Here is a 19,646-nt window from a genome sequence, read left to right as displayed (position 1 = left end):
GGCTGTACTTGCTGCGTGTCTTATGTGACCACTCCCTCTCCACTCGTCAACACGGCTTTTCCACTGTAAACCTTGATAATTGTTTCTGAACTAACTTTGCTTCCTCCAACTTTTCTTTATTCAGGTTTCTTTCTGGCTTTCTCCTTCAATAATCGACAAAGGTGGACCATAGTCAATTGGATCTATGGCTATGGCTTTGCTTCCATTCCCACAAATGTTTTCAATTGCATCTGCACTGGTTCCGGTTACCCCTCGCATAATATGTGAGAAAGAATCGCTATAGTTTTGTCCCACGGTTCCCTTGTCTCAAGACGCCACCTTTCCTGAATATCTTGAATGTAAGCAACTTCATCACACATTTTGTGTATCATAACTGCACACTTATCTTGGTATTGCACTCTGAGTGCGCTCCACACATCTGCTCTACAATTATTAAAAGGTGCCTCCATCAAGAGCCGTCTTCTGAGCTGTCACCCCAGGATAGCCCACTCATTTCCAAATATCATCAGTTTTCTCCCCAATAGTGGCAGCAAGCAAGCTTTAAATGTCACCCACCGCTAACATCATTCCTACTGTCAGTCTCTCCAATTCATGAATCCACTTGCTCGCTCACAAAGTCAAAGTTGTCAATTTACACCTTAAATTATCCTTATCCATTTGTGGCCAGGGTATGTATTGTGGCCGTCCTCCTCCTTTCTCCAACAATGAGAAATGGCGTCATTCCCACCCCATGTTCTCATACAGCTACGCCTTCATTTTGACCATAGTGTCTATTCATGCTAGCTTTCATTCTCCCTGGTAATGTCCTTATAACCTGTCTACATATGCGGTTGTCTCCTCCAAACTATGCGATTGTCTCTTTGGACGTTCGGGGTATGGTACGGGTTCTCGCCTTCCTTCTTCTGGTTCTTCCAGATCAGTCCACGCTATCTCTTTTCCTGTGCTTAAACCTGCAGAGGGGCCTTGCACAGTCCCCTCCTCTTCCTCATTTTCCTTTTCATGTCTCTCCTCATCAGAAAGCATCATCCCCCAACTCCCACCACTAGCCTTGTCTTCTCTGTCCTCAAACTGTCATCTTTTTCGGGGGCTCCTTTTGTACAATACCTTCAGTGCCTTTTCCAGTAAACGCTTTTCTCCTCTCTGTGGGGATTTTACTACACTCCTTTTTGTATTACGGATTACACCATTGTCCCTCCTGCTCCTGTACAAATTACCAATCCTTCTTCGTATCACTGCTTCTTCCTCTTCATCTGGAAGAGTATCATTTTTTAATTTCTCTTCTATTTCGTTATCACATCTTTCCAAACTCCCATCTCTTTCCTTTTTTTGTTCCTCATTTTTCTCCTTTTCCCAGAGCATTCATTCTCTAACAATCTTACCAGCATCTTTCCACCGTTTCTCTTGACTTAGTTCCATCTCTTTTTCCATTTCCTCCTCTCTCTTCCTCAATGTCCCTTTACCTTTCTCTTTTGTCATCCTTTCCATTTCTTCCCTTTGCCTCTTCACTCTTTCCCTTTCTTCTCTCTTGCTCCTTTTCTTCCTGTTTTCTCATTATTTTCCTCTTTCTTTTCTCTTTCTCCTAATTCCCTTTTCTTCTTTTCACTTCCTTTCTTTCTCTTCATCATCTTCATGTTTCTTTTCTCTTTTCTTCTCTTCCTCAATTATTCTGTCTTCTTCCTTCTTCCTATTTCTCCTTCCTTTTCTGTTGTATCTTTTATTCCCGTTTTCTTTCCTATTGCAATTATTTGGCCTGTCTTTCTTTAACTTGCCTTGCTCTGTCTTTAGCATTGTGTCATGATTCCTGCCCCTCATGTCCCCAGCCTTCCAAGATGTCAGGCTGAAGCCAGGCCATGATCACCTACATGGCCCTGAAGGGCCTCTGCATCCCTCCAAAGACCCACTTGGAGTCAGACTTAGCGCTTGTGGCACCAGACTCACTCACTCCCATAGGATAACATTGGGGATTGGACTTGTAGTGCATTGATGGGGACAAGATGGATGTCCCCACATATTTCGGTTCCCAGAACTGCATGTGCGGTCTAGTCTTTTGGGTGTGGTTCAGCCCAGAGACACCTGGGATACCCAGAGACTATTTAAGCCACGCCCAGGCTGAGAAACATGCTTTGTGTTTTCTGCACCTGCAGCGTGACACTCACTGTGGTCGGATCGGACTCCAGTAGGCCTGCATCTTTCTTCTACGTTCAGCTCCTGCAAGAACAAGAACACCGTTAGGAACAGCCTTACCTTGCGGCGCTTCTGCCCATCATTCATCGCTTCTTCTGTTCTGCGGGCATCTTTGGCGGTGTCATTCCCATCCTGGCACGCTGCTTCCTAAGGAAAAGGGAAAAGAACAGAAAAAGTAAGCATTCAGCAAATCTTCGCTTATTTTTAAAGACTGTACAAGCTTTAAATGCTTACCTGAATCCCAGTCGCTCTGGGGGCACTTTGTCTCCGGAACTTCTCATCCATCTGCAAGAGGGAAAAGACATTCCAGGTTAGCGTGGAAACATCTAGAGGCGCCGCATGGAACAAGTTACTTACCTGTAACTGTTGTTCTCCAGCATGGGTCTGGCATGGATTCACATGCTCATGAATATTCACCGTCGTCAGGCTGGGAATCCTCGGTAAAGAAAAAATCAGTATCAGTTTCGTTTCTGATCTGTCTTTCGTAGTAGTAACCAATCACTGATCTCTGCGTCATACTGACCACAGCCAATGACTGCCCTCTACCTAAGCCCCGCCTCTGGCAGCCATCTTCAGATTTGGTAGCACGTGAAGTGGCAGTATGACCAAGTGAAGAGCCGCAGAGGGGTAGGCGGGAGGGTTCGCATGTGAATCCATGCCAGACCCATGCTGGAGAACAACAGTTACAGGTAAGTAACTTGTTCCTTCTCCAGCATGGGGTCTGGCATGGATTCACATGCTCATGAATATAAGAATAAATAGCAGTACACACATGCACAACCACGGGGGGGGGGGGGGGGGTGGTGGCAAAAGGCTCAACATTAAGCAATACAAAAAACTCAACATTAAGCATCTCTTACCTCCTCACCAGGCTCACCTTAAGCGAACAGGTTGCGCAGCACTACTTGGCCGACCCTGGACTCCTCCCTGGAATCCCGATCGACGCAGTAGAATCTCGTGAAGGTGTGCGTCGACCTCCACGTAGCAGCCCTGCAGATGTCCAGCAGGGGCACACCAGATAAGAACGCCGTAGTAGCAGCAATCGCTCTGGTCGAATGGGCTCTCGGACGGCCTGGCAGCGGTCGGTTAGCCAACCGGTGGCAGTGCATGATGCAGCCGGAGAGCAATCTGGAAATAGAAGACTTCGAGAGAGCCTTCCCTTGATTCACAGGTCCAAAGTTCACAAACAGCTGTGATGTACTCCGGAGACTCTTCGTGCGGTCCACGTAGAACTTCAGCGCTCTAGCCACATCCAGCGAGTGCAAAGTCCTCTCGGCCGGCGACGAAGGAGACGGGAAGAAAACAGGTAACACCAAGGGCTCGTTAAGATGGAAGTCCGACGGCACCTTGGGCATAAAGGAGGGGTGCTTCCTAAGCACCACCCTCGAGGCATGGAAAGTCAAGTACGGTGCTTTGCAGGATAGGGCCTGGATCTCTCCCATTCGTCGTGCGGCGGTAATGGCCACCAGGAATGCAGTCTTCCACGACACAAACTTCATCGGTGCGGAGTGCATCGGCTCGAATGGGGCCCCATGAGCCTGGTCAGCACCACGTTAAGTTCCCAGGCCGGGGCCGGGGCCTTCACCGGCGGGAACGACCGGAACAGTCCCTTCATAAACTATTTTACCAGTCGATGGGACCACAGGGACGTCCGTCCTGTGGTTCTGGTATATCTGGAGATCGCCGCCAGATGAATCTTAATGGAGGCATGGGCTAGCCCAGCCTTTGCCAGCGATAGCAGGTACGGCAGTACTTGAGGGGCCGTAATCCGTAGGGGGTTGATCTTCTGTGCTCGGCACCAGATAGAGAACCTCTTCCACTTATGACCGTAGCATTTGAGAGTCAAGGACGCCCTGGCCTTTGCAAGAACCTCTCTGCATCGGCTGGTATATCGTAGCCTCCAAACTCTATCGCTGCAGGAGCCAAGCCTGCAGGATCAGCGATGCCGGGTCGTGGTGGAAGATGGCGCCTCCTTCTCTGGAGAGAAGGTCCGCGTCCGCCGACAGTTTGACGGGAGGGGACGTTGACAAGTCCAGAAGGTCCGGTAACCAGATCTGCCTCGGCCACGCCGGTGCGACGAGGATCATCCTTAGTTGGCTGATGAGTCGAAGCAGCAACGGCAACGGAGGGAACGCATACAGGTATAGGCCGTCCCAGGGGAACGAGAACGTATCGCCCATGCTTCTCGGCTGGGGAAACCTGCTGGCAAACCTCTTGCACTTTGAGTTCGTCGCTGTTGCGAACAGGTCGATTTGGGGTTTGCCCCATCGTCGGAAGAGTAGATCCACCTGATCCTGGCGCAGTTCCCACTCGTGACACGCGCGCAGCTCCCTGCTGAGCGAGTCAGCGATGGTGTTGCTTTCTCCTGCCAGATGGAAGGGAACCAGGGACATCCCCTGGGCGACCGCCTAGTGCCACAGATCCTGTGCATCCTTGGATAGGGCTGGGGATCTGGTGCCTCCCTGCTTCCGTATGTAAAACATTGTCGTGGTGTTGTCTGTGAAGATCCGCACCACCTTGCCCTTGAGCGACGGGAGGAACGATTTGAGAGCCCAGAACACGGCTTGGAGTTCCAGGACGTTGATGTGCAGGAGCCTCTCCTCCGGGAGCCAGAGGCCTCTTGCGTGGAGATCTCCGGTGTGGGCGCCCCAACCTTCCAGGGAGGCGCCCGTTGTCACCGTCTCCTGGTACGCCGGCGTCTGAAAGTCCTTGCCCGCCGTGAGGTGCGCTCGAACGCCCCACCACTGAATTGCCCGCCGGAACACCTCGTTGAGGGGGACCCTGTCTTCGAAGGTGCCCGTCACCTGCATCCAACGGGCGTCGAGAAATTCTTGAAGAGGGCGCGTCCGTAGTCTGCAGAGGCGCACTAGGTAGATGCAAGAGGACATCATCCCCAGGAGGGACTTGATGGACCTCACCCTGGCCACGTCCGTGGCTAGCAGGCGCTGCACTTTGCCTAGAATGGTCTTCGTCTGCTCTTCCGACGGGGCCGCCAGGCGCCTCACTGTATCGAGCTTCGCTCCCAGAAACAGGGCCACCTGCGACGGCACCAGGTGGGACTTTGGGTAGTTTATGGCGAATCCCAGGTCTGAGAGTAGCTGGACGGTCCTCGCAGTGTGCGTGAATCCCCTGCAGGCGCAGCTGCGCCGCCACTGGTGCTAGGCACTTGGTAAAGACCCTGGGGGTCGACTTCAATCCGAACGGCAGTGCTCTGAATTGCTACTGGCGTCCCTGGACGACGAACCTGAGGAACTTTCGGTGACTTTTGAGGATGGGAACGTGGAAGTATGCATCCTCCAGGTCCAACGATGATAGAAAGTCGCCTTCCTCCAGCTGTCCCAGTACGTGCTGGAGGGCGACCATCCTGAACTTTTGTGATCTGATGTATTTGTTCAAACGACAAAGGCACTTGGTAAAGACCCTGGGGGCCGACTTCAATCCGAACGGCAGTGCTCCGAATTGGTAGTGGCGTCCCTGGACGACGAACCTGAGGAACTTTCGGTGACTTTTGAGGATGGGAACGTGGAAGTATGCATCCTCCAGGTCCAACGGCGATAGAAAGTCGCCTTCCTCCAGCTGTCCCAGTACGTGCTGGAGGGCGACCATCCTGAAGTTTTGTGATCTGATGTATTTGTTCAAACGACGAAGGTCCAGGATGGGGCGCCAGCCGCCCGTCTTCTTCCTGACGAGGAAGTACCTTGAGTACACCCCGGAGCCCCGGAGCCTCTTCGGGACAAGCTCGATGGCGCCTTTCCTGAGCATCGCCCGTACTTCCAACAGCAGTTGCGGGACGTGATTTTCCTTCCTGGCCACAGGTGGAACGTGAGGGCACTTCTTCAGGAATTCGATAGAGTGTCCTCTTGCCAGGGTATCCAGCACCCAACGGTCGGTGGAGATGGACTTCCACACGCCGACGAAATTCGTCAGCCGGCCTCCCAACGGGGTGCTTCGGTGGGGGCCCGAGACCACGGCCGGTTCAGTCCTGCTTGGAGGTGGTGGCCTTGCCGCCCTGGCCACCTTGCCGACGGCGGCGAGGCGCTCCCTGCTTGCCAAGACCCCTGTAGGCCTCCTGAGACGAGGAGCGTGCCGCTTGGCGGTAGGACGACGAGCCACCACTGGATCCCTTGGAGGCACCCTGTCTGCCTCCGGAGCTCCGAAAGGGCCGTCATTGCTGAAGGGCTCCTAGGGCGCGGGCGGTCTCCGTTTTTATGGCTTGGAGGGATTCGTCCACCGCCTTCCCGAACAAGTTGCTGCCATCGAACGGCATGTCCAACACCCTGGTCTGGACGTCCTGACGGAAGTCGGTCACCCGGAGCCAACCCCGTCGTCGTAGGCAAACACCGCTGCCCATCTGGCAGAACCCGGTATCGGCAATATCGGTTGCCACCGTTATGGCGTGGTCCGACGCCACCTCGCCCTCTTGCAGTATTTCCAAGGCCTCGGACCTCTTGTCGTCCGGCAGGAAGTCCAATATGGGGGCCAGCTTAAACCAGAGCTCCCTGTCGTAACGGGCCACGATCACCAGGGCGTTGGCCGCTTTGATCGTCGTTGTCGCCGCCGACGATATGACCCGCCGCCCCATGGCGTCCAACTTCTTTCCCTCGCCGTCCGGCGGGGAATTTGACGTCGAGGCTCCTGACCCCGCCACTTTCTTCTTCGCCGCCGCCGAGACGACCGAGTCTGGCGTTGGCTGGGCCCTGAGGCACAGGGGAGTGGTTTCGGGGACCCGGTACTTCTTCTTGTACCGGTCCCGTTTGGTTGGTGCCGTGGAGGGGTTTTTGAGAACCGACAGGCCCTCCTCCCAGATGTCATCGATTAGAGGCACCGCGATGACAGTCTTCCTCTTGGCCTCCCGGCGCTGATAGAGGAAACCTTCCTTTTTCTGCTCCTCCGGGCAGAGCTGGAACAATTCGGACGCCCTGGCGATCATGGCGTGGAATGAGCCAATCCCGTTCCGTCGTCGTCGCCCTCAGAACCCGTCGTCGAGCCCAACGCACCGTCATCTCCCGACTTGTGGGAGGATGAGGAGGGAACTGTAGGCCTTACGGGGGCGAGCGGAGGAGAGGGTTGGGTCCTCTGTCGTTTGTTCTGAGGACTTCCCGACGGGCCAGGTTGTGGGTCCTCCGGCCTGGGCTGTGGGAATCTTGTCCTTATCTCAGAGCATAAGGACTGGATCGCAGACAAAATGGCCACCGAGCCATCCTGAGGCCTAGGTTCCGGCCGCGCCGGAAGGGAAGGCTGCTCTTCCTCACCATCGTCGTCTTCCTCGCTTATCTCCCGAGGATCTTCCTTATGGGATCAAACCTTCTCGAATTGAACTTCGAGGTTCCTCATGGCCTCGGTCAATTACTCCTCCGAGGCTGACTCCGAGCTCAAGGAGGCCACCGTGCCCCCCTCGCTTCTTCCACCATGGCGGCCACGACGATGGGCTGAAAAGAGGATTCCCTCCTTGGCGGCAGGGAAACTCTAGTCCCGGAGGCAGTCTCCGCTGGCGGGTCTCTGCCGGCTTGGCCAGAGTCACCGCGATCGCCTTCACCACCTTAGGTGCGTCCCGGGCCTTCTCCTTCGGGGGAGGGGCGACGCCTCGCTCCCCCTCTTCCGAGATCGGACGAGGGGCTTCTCCCAAAGCTTACACGGGGTCTCGGACTTCCTCTTCCCCGAACCGGAGCGCTGGCTCGTGGTTGACGGTGCCGGGGAAGGTGCGCCCTGCCTGGCGACCGAAGAGCCCGACCTTTCGGCGCTCCCGGAGCCAGCGGACACGCGGCACTTGGCCTGGTGTTGGGCCCCCGTCGCCGGGGCGCCCGCACAGGACTTAGAAGCCCGCTCGGACCCTTTCTTCTTCTTCTCACCCGTTGAGCCCTTCTCCAATCAGCTGGCGAGACGGGATTGACGGTCCCTCATGGTCCGCTCCGACAAGTTCTTGCAGAACTGGCAGTCCTTCTCTACATGAGTCTTGTCCCCATGAAGACATTAGAGGCATCGCAAATGTTCGTCTTCCTTAAACACATTCTGCAGCCCGCATCCAGGGCAGCTGCGAAACAGTTTGGGTCCGGGCGACGAACTCGCATCCTGGGCCATCTCGAAGTAGGCCGTGAATCTTCTGGAATCCTCCAAGAAGTCGATTCGACGAAATCTTCACCCTTGAGGGGCGTAGGAAAATCCCGCAACGGGTAGCCGTTAACGGGTGTAGAAACGGTGGAGCTTGAGGCTCGATTAACCGAAAAAATGTGAAAATTCACCTGAAAAAGCGCGAAACACGCAGTAAAAGCTCGAGAGCTAAGCACGAGGACTCCCAACACTTGAACGTGCGGTAAAAATCTGAAGATGGCTGCCAGAGGCGGCGCTTAGGTAGAGGGCAGTCATTGGCTGTGGTCAGTATGACGCAGAGATCAGTGATTGGTTACTACTACGAAAGACAGATCAGAAACGAAACTGATACTGATTTTTTCTTTACCGAGGATTCCCAGCCTGACGACGGGGAATATTCATGAGCATGTGAATCCATGCCAGACCCCATGCTGGAGAAACCGCGCTTACTCACCGCATTTCTTCTTCATAACCGGCATCCACGCTGAAAACATTGCGGCACCTAAAAGACATAGAAAAAGAACTCAGTTCAATACAAATACGAAAGGGTCGCATCGCACATCGCGCTCTCTCCCTTTCAGCGCTACTCATCTCAGCAGCACGTCCCCATCCGCGGACACCGGCCATCATCATAGGAAGGAAAGAAACAAAGTTAGAGAACTGTTCAAAAGACTCATCATACTTGCCTGTCTGACTCTTGCCAGTGAAGTAACTAGGCAGCAACGAGCCTGCATCAATCAACGCGCCCCTGCGCTGAAAGCAGGACAGAGAGCACACTTTGCAAGAAAACAAGGCCCAGTCTCCAGGCGAGTAGACTACAGGGAAGGGTTCTAGGTCGTAAGGGGTCGGAACAGGCTGAGTGACGTCCCTGTGGATACCAGGTAAGCATTACAGAACACAAAGCCTCACATCAAAATCCACCTGGGCGTCATGGACACGTCAGAAACCGACCAGTTAGCCCACATGTTGGGGCAGCTACGTTCCGAAGTACAGGCAGCCAGGCAGGAGACCAACACCCTGAGGAGAGAGCTGATAGTAGCCAAAGAACGCACTGATGATTTAAGCTGGCAACTTCTCCAGTCACAAGCAGGGCATGCACCATTGCCGGGAAGCGTGCCCTCGATGCCAGCACCATCAGCCAATCCCGTTCAGATAACCCTTCCTGGGGCAGTTCCCTTGGCCCCGCCCGAACGATTTACGGGGGATCCCAAGAGGTTTGCAACGTTCATGAACCAGTGCCGCCTGCACTTCCTTTGTAGACCAGGGGCCTTTCCGAATGACCAATCACGGGTCGCTTTTGTGCTATCCTACCTGAGTGGTAGGGCCGCGGACTGGTCTGTACCCTTTGTGGCCCAAGACGATCCTTTGCTGCATGACTTCAGGGGCTTTCAGCAAGAGATGGAAAAGCTGTTCGCCCGTCGTACTCATGGGCAGGCATTAGACAATGAACTTCTGTCCCTACACCAAGGGAATCAAGACCTATTAACATACATAGCCACGTTCAATAGACTCGTAGTTGAAGCAGAATGGCCAGTGGAGAAGAGGACCACGTTATTTCATCGGGAGTTGCGGGGGGAGCTCAAGGATGTTCTCGCACAAGTAGTGAACCCCCCGAAAGACTGCTCAGAATTCATTGACCTTGTTGTTCAACTGGATCATAGGTTGCAGGACCGAAGAGCAGATCGAACCAGACCGAACCCTCGCCCTATGTATGTGCGTTCAAAGGACAATATTGCCCGCACAATGGAAGGTTCAGGAGAACCAATGCAAATCGAGGGGGGCAGATCCCCCTTGACTAAAGCGGAAAAGGATAAAAAGGAGACAGCACCAGAAATGTCTGTTCTGTGGAAGGTCAGGTCATTTCCTTAAAGAGTGCCCTGTGAAGCCACCGAGGAGGACGGTAGGGGCCACGGACAAGGAAGATACCATCAAGGAATCGGAAAAATCCCCAGCCCGGCAAGTGTAGGGGTCCACTTGTCGAGCGAAGAAAGTGAACTACAGACCTCCGATTTTGTGGTCTTGATCAATCACATACAACCATCTCGGATGCACGCAGTAAGAGCGTACATTGACAGTGGAGCCGTTGGGAATTACATCGACCAGGATCTTGCACCAAAGATGGGGCTTCCGTTACACCCTAAAATCAACCACCGACACTGTTACCACTGTCGACGGCACCGGAATAGCTTCTGGTCCAGTATCCCAATGCACTGCAGCTTTAACCCTTCTGTGCCAGGATGGACACCAAGAATCTATCGTTTTCGACCTCATTAAGGCACCACAGTTGCGGTTGATTTTGGGAATGCCATGGTTGGTAGCTCACAATCCTCGAATCGATTGGCGAGCAAAAGAATTGGCCTTTCCCGAGACTTGCGCCCGCACATGTTATCACCAAGAGAAACAACCAATAGACACCAGAACCTCCATGCTTGCGACTGTGGCAATCGGCACCCTACCAAGTGAATACCAGGACTTTCAAGATGTCTTTCAGAAAGAACAGGCTAATACCCTGCCACCGCATAGACCATACGATTGCCAAATCGACCCGATACCCGCCGCACAAATCCCTTGTGGGCGAATTTACTCACTCACTGAACCAGAAAACCAGCACCTGAAGGCCTATCTTGACCAATACCTGGCCAACGGGTTCATCCATCCCTCGAAGTCTCCAGCAGCTAGTCCTCTATTCTTCGTACCGAAAAAGGAGGGGGACTTGAGAACGTGCATCGACTATCGCAGACTGAACCAGATTACCGTAAAAAGCCGCTACCCCCTGCCACTGATCCCTGAATTGCTTGATCAAATCAAAGATGCCCTTAATCTACACAAAACTAGAACTGAGGGGGGCATATCACCTTGTTCGCGTAAAACAGGGGGACAAATGGAAAACCGTTTTTTGCACCAAATACGGCCTGTACGAATATCAAGTAATGGCCTTTGCAACGCGCCTGCAGCATTTCAATACTTCATGAACGATGTCCTACGGGAATTGATTGATGTCTGTGCTCTAGTGTACATCGACGATATTCTTGTTTATTCTGCATCAAAGCAGGACCACGTTAAACACGTCCGATCCGTATTGGAGAAACTCTGTCAACACCAGCTCTACGCCAAGCTCGAAAAGTACTCATTCCACGTCTCCGAGGTGGAATTCCTGGGCTTTATTCTCAGCCCAAATGGATGTACACAAGGTAGATGCTATCCTGAACTGGCCATCCCCAAATTCATTCAAGGGGGTTCAAAGTATGCTGGGTTTTGCAAACTTCTACCGCCGGTTCATCCCAGGATTTTCGCAAATCGTGCATCCCATCACGTCATTGCTAAGGAAAAGCAACAAAAAGTTCGAGTGGACAACAGGAGCCGAGGAAGCTTTCCAGGAACTCAAAGCAGGATTCACATCTGCCCCACTCTTACGCCCCCCTCGCCCTGACCTCCCTCCCATACCTGGTGGAAACGGACGCCTCAAGCATGGCTATGGGAGCCGTCCTCTCACAAAAGGACCCCGAACCGGGCCAGTTACACCCTGTTGGCTTCTGGTCGCGTAAATTCACACCCCCTGAACTCAATTACGCTATCACAGACAAAGAACTCCTGGCCATTAAGTCAGCCTTTAAGGCATGGCGGCACTACCTTTTGGGCGCCAGACACACAATCATTGTAATAACTGACCACCGGAACCTCCAGTACCTAAAACCGGCATAGGCCCAATCCTCACGACAACTACGTTGTGCTCTTTTTTTTTGCTGGATATGACTACGTGATTACATTTCGACCAGGGGTGAAAAACGGGAAGGCCTATGCCCTTTCCCGTATGGGGGTGGAAGAGCAAGGGTATCAGACCCCTGACCCAATAGCAATCATCCCGAGTGACAAGCTCCTAGGAATCACAGCAACCATAACTCAGAAAGAATTACATGAAGAAATCCAAAACCTGATGAGTCCGGAGAAATTACAAGCGTGGAGTGCACAAGGAGAACATTACATGATAAAACATCAGTTGCCCTACTTCAGGAATTGTTTATTCTTACCAAACCAAGAACTACGAAAACAAGCCATGTCCGGTTATCATGATTCCTTGATCGAGGGCCACCCCGGAATCGCTAAAACCGTAGCCAAGGTAAAACAAAATTATTGGTGGCCCACGTGGAGTAAAGACATTATCCAATTCATCCCATCGTGTGGAGTGTGTGCTCAAAACAAGTCATCCAAGCAGAAACCGGCTGGGCTATTACAACCAGTGGAAATCCCACAAGCACCCTGGCACACGTTGTCCCTCGATTTTATTACTGACTTACCACCCAGTCAAGGGTTTAACACTATTCTTGTGGTCGTGGACCTATTTTCAAAAATGGCACATTTCATTCCTCTTAAGGGGTTCCCAAATGCTTCCACTCTGGCAAAGGTATTTCCTGAAGGCATCGTACGGCTCCATGGGTTTCCTTCAGTTTTAGTCTCAGACTGAGGTACTCAATTTGTATCTAACTTCTGGAGAAAATGCTGCTCTATGGCCCAGATCGACATCCAGCTATCCACCAGTCACCATCACCAAACAGATGGTCAAACTGTGAGGACAAATCAGACGCTCAAGCAGTATCTGCGTTGCATGTTACACCAAGCTGAAGGAAGCTGGTTCGACCTATTATGGATAGCTGAATATGTGTATAATAATTCCCTACACACCAGCACTGGGCAGACACCCTTTTATACCATGTATGGCAGGCACTCACATACTTCCGAGTTGGACGTTCCTACAACCCTGGAAATGCCAGCAGTCAAAACCTTGCACACAACCATTTCTCAAACCTTTAAAAGGGCAGCTGAACACCTACTTCAAGCTAAGAATCGCCAAAAGAAGTTTGCTGATCAACACCGAGCAAAGGCCCCAACTACCAAGTGGGAGACGAAGTCTGGCTAGCGTCTAAACACGTGTCCATTAAAGGAACCCGAACTTTCGTCCAAGATGCCTGGGTCCATTCACCGTCACCTCCGTGATAAATCCTGTGGCGGTCAGACTAGCTTTGCCGTCAAACATGCAGATTCATCCTGTGTTCCACGTGTCTCTCCTTAAACCTGTTCAACCTGGGACCCGGGTAGAAACACCACCGCAGCCAGTAGTAGTCGCCGGGGAGCCAGAATTCGAAGTCAAGGACATCCTGGATTCAAAGTACGTCAGATCCAAATTATACTACTTAGTAGATTGGAAGGGGTATGGTCCACAAGACAGGACATGGGAGCCTTGTGAGTACATCCATGCACTTTGCTTGCTTAGACGATTTCATCAAAACCATCCAAACAAACCAGGACCAGACAGAAGAGCCACCTTGAGAGGGGCCTTGGGGGAGGAGGGGAGTGCTGTCATGATTCCTTCCCCTCATGTCCCCAGCCCTCCAAGATATCAGGCTGGAGCCAGGCCGCGATCACCTACATGGCCCTCAAGGGCCTCTCCATCCCTCCAAAGACCCACTTGGAGTCAGACTTGGCGCTTGTGGCACCAGACTCACTCACTCCCATAGGATAACATTGGGGATTGGACTTGTAGTGCATTGATGGGGACAAGATGGATGCCCCCACATATTTCGGTTCCCAGAACTGCATGTGCGGTCTAGTCTTTTGGTTGTGGTTCAGCCCAGAGACACCTGGGATACCCAGAGACTATTTAAGCCACACCCAGGCTCAGAAACATACTTTGTGTTTTCTGCACCTGCAGCGTGACACTCACCGTGTTCGGATCGGTCTCCAGTAGGCCTGCATCTTTCTTCTGCGCTCAGCTCCTGTAAGAACAAGTACACAGTTAGGAACAGCCTTACCTTGCAGCGCTTCTGCCCATCATTCATCACTTCTTCTGTTCTGCAGGCATCTTCGGCGGTGTCATTCCCATCCCGGCATGCCGCTTCCTAAGGAAAAGGGAAAGGAACAGAAAAAAGGCATTAGTAAGCATTCAGCAAATCTTCGCTTATTTTTAAAGACTGGACGAGCTTTAAACGCTTACCTGAATCCCAGCCGCTCTGGGAGAACTCTGTCTCCGGAACTTATCATCCATCTCAGGAGGGAAAAGACATTCCAGGTTAGCATGGAAACATCTAGAGGCGCCGCATACCGCGCTTACTCACTGCATTTCTTCTTCATAACCGGCATCCACGCTGAAAACATTGCGGCACCTAAAAGACACAGAAAAAGAACTCAGTTCAATAAAATACGAAAGGGTTGCATCGCGCTCTCACTCACCTTCAGCGCTACTCATCTCAGCAGCACGTCGCCATCCCCGGACGCCGGCCATCATCTAAGGAAGGAAAGGAACGAAGTTAGAGAACTGTTCAAAAGACTCATTATACTTACCTGTCGGACTCTTGCCAGTGAAGTAACTAGGCAGCAACGAGTCCGCATCAATCAACGCTCCCCTGTGCTGAAAGCGGGACGGAGAGCACACTTTCCAAGAAAGCAAGGCCCAGTCTCCAGCCGAGTAGACTCCAGGGAAGGGTTTGAGGTCATAAGAGGCCAGAACAGGCTGAATGACGTCCCCGTGGATACCAGGTGAGCGTTACACATTGTCTACGTTCCTTCCATTCAATTTAAGCAATATCTGTCCTCCCACCCACTCGTTCTGAGTGATCACTGTCTCTTCTTTATTTCTCTGCCTGACTTTCTGCCTTTGGATCTCTTCCTCAGCCTCTTTTAGCTTTACCTGCAGTTCTCAGCTCCTTGCACTCATCGTGCAGGGACTTTGGCTTTAGTTTATCTAACTTGGCTCCATTTATAGCCTCTTCACTACTGTAAGCGGGGGCACTTATACGGGTTTAGTGTGTTCCACTGCTGCTTTCAATTCTTTCAATGGGTAAATTCCCTGCCGTTCACCTGGCGGATCAATGCTCTGGGGAGGAGGAGCCGATGGGTGCTTTGCCCTCCCCTGATGCTGGTTAAGCATCCACTCCTTCGCGGGTGGATCCTCTACCTTGTCCCCAGACATCTACCATAGCTCTAGAATGGCTAGTATTTTCTGCAATTTTCTTCCCTCTGTACTCAGCATATACTATGTTGTCACTGATTTTGAAAGAGTCCCCCCTGGGGCCAGGGCATAAACATTTTACCTGCTGTGCCATGAACCCACTCAGAGTGGTACTTACATAATTTAGTCTAGTACTGTGGCAGCGACTTACATAAATGCAAAAGGGGAGTGTCTCCACCCATGATGGCACATCACACTCTTGACTGCAGATACTTACCGGACCTTAATGAACCTTCATCCTTACTATCTCTTTACTCCTCCTTCATAATCTCCTGTCAACAAAAGGTTCCTCTATTTTCACCACTTTACAAGCCTCTTGGCTACACCACTGTTTGGGCAGCATCACAAATGCCGCCCACACTGAGGACCACACCCTTTGGGTCCAAACCACAATTCCACATGCTCTATGATGTAAACTAGTATTCACAAAGCCTTGTTTTCTACAACTTAAACTACCCTCCTGCTGGTGCCAGCAATTACTACACATATGGGTGCACCCTCCAAATAGCACAACACAACCCCAAACTCGTGGCTGTCTTCTTGCCTTCTTGACAAGGTATCCTCTTATTTCTTACCATTACCCCGGAAGGGTGCATGGCGCCCGCTTCTTTGACCTTGTCGTGGGGAACCTCTTAACTCTTTTAATAACTTAATACCTCATCACAAGATTTAGTGAGCCACCATCCATAACCTTGTTATAGGTATCCCCTCATAAATAAAGACTATCACTTCATAATTCCCCAATATATACAGATCAATCCAATCCCTCCTCCTTCGTTTGCCACTTCAATGTTCTATACTTATATCCGTGGATCGGCCGAGGCCTTCAGTAACGATACTCCCTCAATCGGCCAGTCGCTTTCGCCCTGCGGGGGGCCCGTGAGGACTGGCAGGACTTCTCCAAGGGGGCTCCTGTAGACCATCTCAGTACACGCGTGATTCACCATTCTCCTCAGGTCACCTCTGCAGTCCTCAGGCCTGCAGCATGGGCATTAAAACTCTGAATACCTGGTCTTCAACCATCCGAACCCCTACCATATATAAGGGTGGCCCTGGAAAGTGCCAGGGCTAGTGGAAACAGAAGGGCTGGGAAGTTCCGCGCCCAGCAATGGAAATTGTCAAGGTAAATGGCAAAGGCTGTTTTATTAATAATCCATATAAAACAGGGACAGCAAAAAGCATACAGGTCTCTGAGCTCTGTGGTTCTCCAAAATAAAACATCAGGTTTTAACCAAAAAATATTTAACAATTGACCTCACAATCTTAGTTGCAAAAACCTACGGGATTGGTTAGGGGAATTGTCTACATATAGTTTATATATGGATTAGTCTTCTCATTGGCTACTACTATCTGATGGCCCCACCACGGACCACCTCTCAATTGATAAAAGTAAAAAAGACATCATCGTAACAGCTCATAATTGGCTACTGCAACATTTACAAATGGCATTATTTTAGGAGTTGTGATTGGTTGGCAATGGTCTTACCAACCTTGCATACTTGCTAGGTCATCAGCACATGAGCAAAATAGTAATAAGGGGAGAGACAACAAAGGGATGCTTCTTCCAATTAAATAAGTAACCATCCCCGATTCCCTACGCCACATGCCAAGGTATCTAACTTTGAACTTGGCCTTGCTCAACGTTACTTGTTCTGGGAACTTGTAGGGAATTGAGGTTCTATCTGGAGCTCAATAAATGGGCACTGTTCTCCAATCATAAGTCAAGTATGAGGAGACCACATTTTGCTTTATTCTGCTTAGTTTTTATTAGGATTTTAGGTCATGTTAATACAGTGGGCCTCATTACAAATATGCCGGTCTGAAAATAGTGTTGCCGTTATTAACGTACTGGCACCCTTTACCGGACCAGTGTAGTCCGAGTCGCAATGCCAGTGTTACCGGCATGGCCAGGGACACACCATTGCCGGTATCAGCGTTGACACGCGGCAGCCGTGCCAGTGATACCGGCATGGCGTAGGTAAGTCCACATTAAGAGATGCACGGACACACAAACACTGGCATGTACATGCCAGTAATAGTTGATACAATGATGCCGGAAACACCAGCATCGTGGACCAGGTGTTAAGAGGATTCTGGTGTGTAGAAACCAGCCACAGGTGCTCCAAATCAGCACGGGTGGAGGCAATGGACTGTGGCACAGCACAAAAGGACCACTCCCAAACCCCACACCCGACACCCCTTCCAAATCCACAATGCTACCATTAGCACTAGCAGTACTGGAGCTGGAGGACATCCCTGCACAGCTACTCATTGAGGAGGCAGTGAGCCAGAGGATGCATCGGAGGCGCATGAGGAGAAGGAGGGCCATGATGCCCCAGCAGATACCCAATGTGCAGCCGGTTGTACCCCGCATGCAGCCACCAATACCTCGCCTAAAGGCCGACCCATTCAATCTCACCCTCGTTCAGATCCACACCCTGTACCGGCTGGACAGGGACACCATCACCACCATAGTGGACCTGATACATGATGACCTGGTGAGCCTAATAAATATCCAGACAGCCATCCCACACCTTGCTGAAGGTAGTGTCTGTGCTACACTTCCTTGCCACAGGCACCTATCAGCACACAGTGGGTCAGCTGCATGCAATCTGCCAACCCTGTTTCTCCCGTGTGCTACCCCAGGCGCTAGATGCACTCCTGTCCCACGTACGCAACCACATCAGCTTGCCACGGACGGCAGAGGAGGTGAATACCACAAAAATAAAATAGCATTCCATGCACTTGCAGGCATGCCCAATGTAATAGGTGTGGCCGACTGCACATATGTGGAGCTGGTAATGTGACATGCTGTGGAGGCAGTGTACTGCAACAGGAAGTCGTACTATTCCCTCAACATGCAGATGGTTTGCGATGTCCACAAAATAATCACATATTGCTGCGCAAGATTCCCAGGCTCTACACATGACTCCATGGTGCTGTGCAACTCCACGCTGCCCCGCTACATGGCCTGACACGCTGGACATTGGACCTGACTGCAGGTGAGTCTAAGCACAGGCCCATGAGGAGTGATGCATTGGGTTGGGGCAGTAAACAGCCTAGGCAACCTGGCTGCTGGGTGAGTCTAAGCACAGGTCCAGGACCTCACACATATAATGGAACATGACCATACGCAGCGTACTTTGAACTTGCTAGTGTGTCGATGTAATTGATTGTGCAACACAGTAATAGCAGGTCGAAGTGCAAGGCCTTCCCAGCCGTGTCTCCATGCATTTAATAGACACAGTGCACACATTAGTGCATGTATTTGAATCTTCACAAAACAGAAACCACATGTACCAGAATGCACCACTCATCAGTGACAATGAATGACAATCAAAAACACAGTAATGTAATTCACAAGTCATGATGGCCAGTCAGAGAGAAAACTATCTGCCACACTGAAATTAATAGCGATTGCCCTCACATTCCACAGGTACACCGCTATTCACTCCACCTGGCATGTCTCCTTAATGGACACCTTCAATTAGAATGTGTTAAGTCCAAAATATCAAAATGCTACAAATCTTGACTACCACCAATACATGATTGAGAGGTACGGGACTCACCCAATGTAGCATCATTCATCCATGCAAACAACCACCCAGCCGTAAAGTAGTTACGTAACCCTTTACCTGTCAGACATACAGCCAATGGATATGTGACCTTGTCATATGGGTAACAGTGAAGATGGATGTGAACATGAAGTCCTGTAGATGTAGACTGCATACCGTGAAGACCACTTAAGTGAGCCAAATGTGTAAATTTCCACTGTATAGGCACTGTCCACTTTCAGCTGTAACACATTAATGAGATTTGAGTCCATTGTTGTCAGCAGCAATTGATTTGTGAGAGTGCAGGTTCACAGTGAATGGCCCATGTGACAGCAACTGCACCTAACCCCTCCAACCCCCATGCATCGAGCCTAAGTTCCCTTACGGGGTACATAGCTAAATGTCCTGTACAGTTATGAATCTCTGTGCATGGTAGACTCATCAAATGAACACTGTACAACCTGTGTCAACATGGAATGACCACATAATTCACAAGTACCCTTTCTCTTGCTCCCATGCAGGTGATGTCGGGTATCCCCTAATGGCATGGCTCCTGACCCCCATCCGACAACCCCACAACAGGCACAAAGAAGCCTACAACCGTGCACATGTACGCACTCTCTGCACCATCGAGCAGAGGTTTGGTCTGTTGAATGCTCAGTTCCGCTGCCTCAGTAGATAGGGGGGAGCCCTCATTTATGGCCCTGAGAAGGTGGGCAAAATCGTGCTGGTATGTGCCATAATGCACATGTGCATCCGGCGCAACGTCCCCCTGACACGGACCTGCTTCGCCCAGAGGACGAGGATTATGAAGAAGA

General features: G+C 51.3%; 1 long non-coding RNA gene across 1 annotated transcript in view; it reads right to left on the bottom strand.

Moving 5' to 3' along the window:
- LOC138498702 (uncharacterized) overlaps positions 1 to 18,987 on the bottom strand; it is a 42,572-nt gene extending 23,585 nt beyond the window's left edge. Inside the window, exon 1 of the long non-coding RNA XR_011278846.1 lies at positions 18,910 to 18,987. This is a non-coding gene — a long non-coding RNA (uncharacterized lncRNA). The remainder of the gene's footprint in view (positions 1 to 18,909) is intronic.
- Positions 18,988 to 19,646: the final 659 nt, after the last annotated feature.

Source organism: Ambystoma mexicanum, chromosome 5q, assembly GCF_040938575.1.
Source record: "Ambystoma mexicanum isolate Mex_15411 chromosome 5q, UKY_AmexF1_1, whole genome shotgun sequence".
NCBI classification, from domain to species: domain Eukaryota; kingdom Metazoa; phylum Chordata; class Amphibia; order Caudata; family Ambystomatidae; genus Ambystoma; species Ambystoma mexicanum.
The sequence above is the reverse complement of the archived record's forward strand: the minus strand, read 5'-3'. Positions and strand labels throughout refer to the sequence as shown.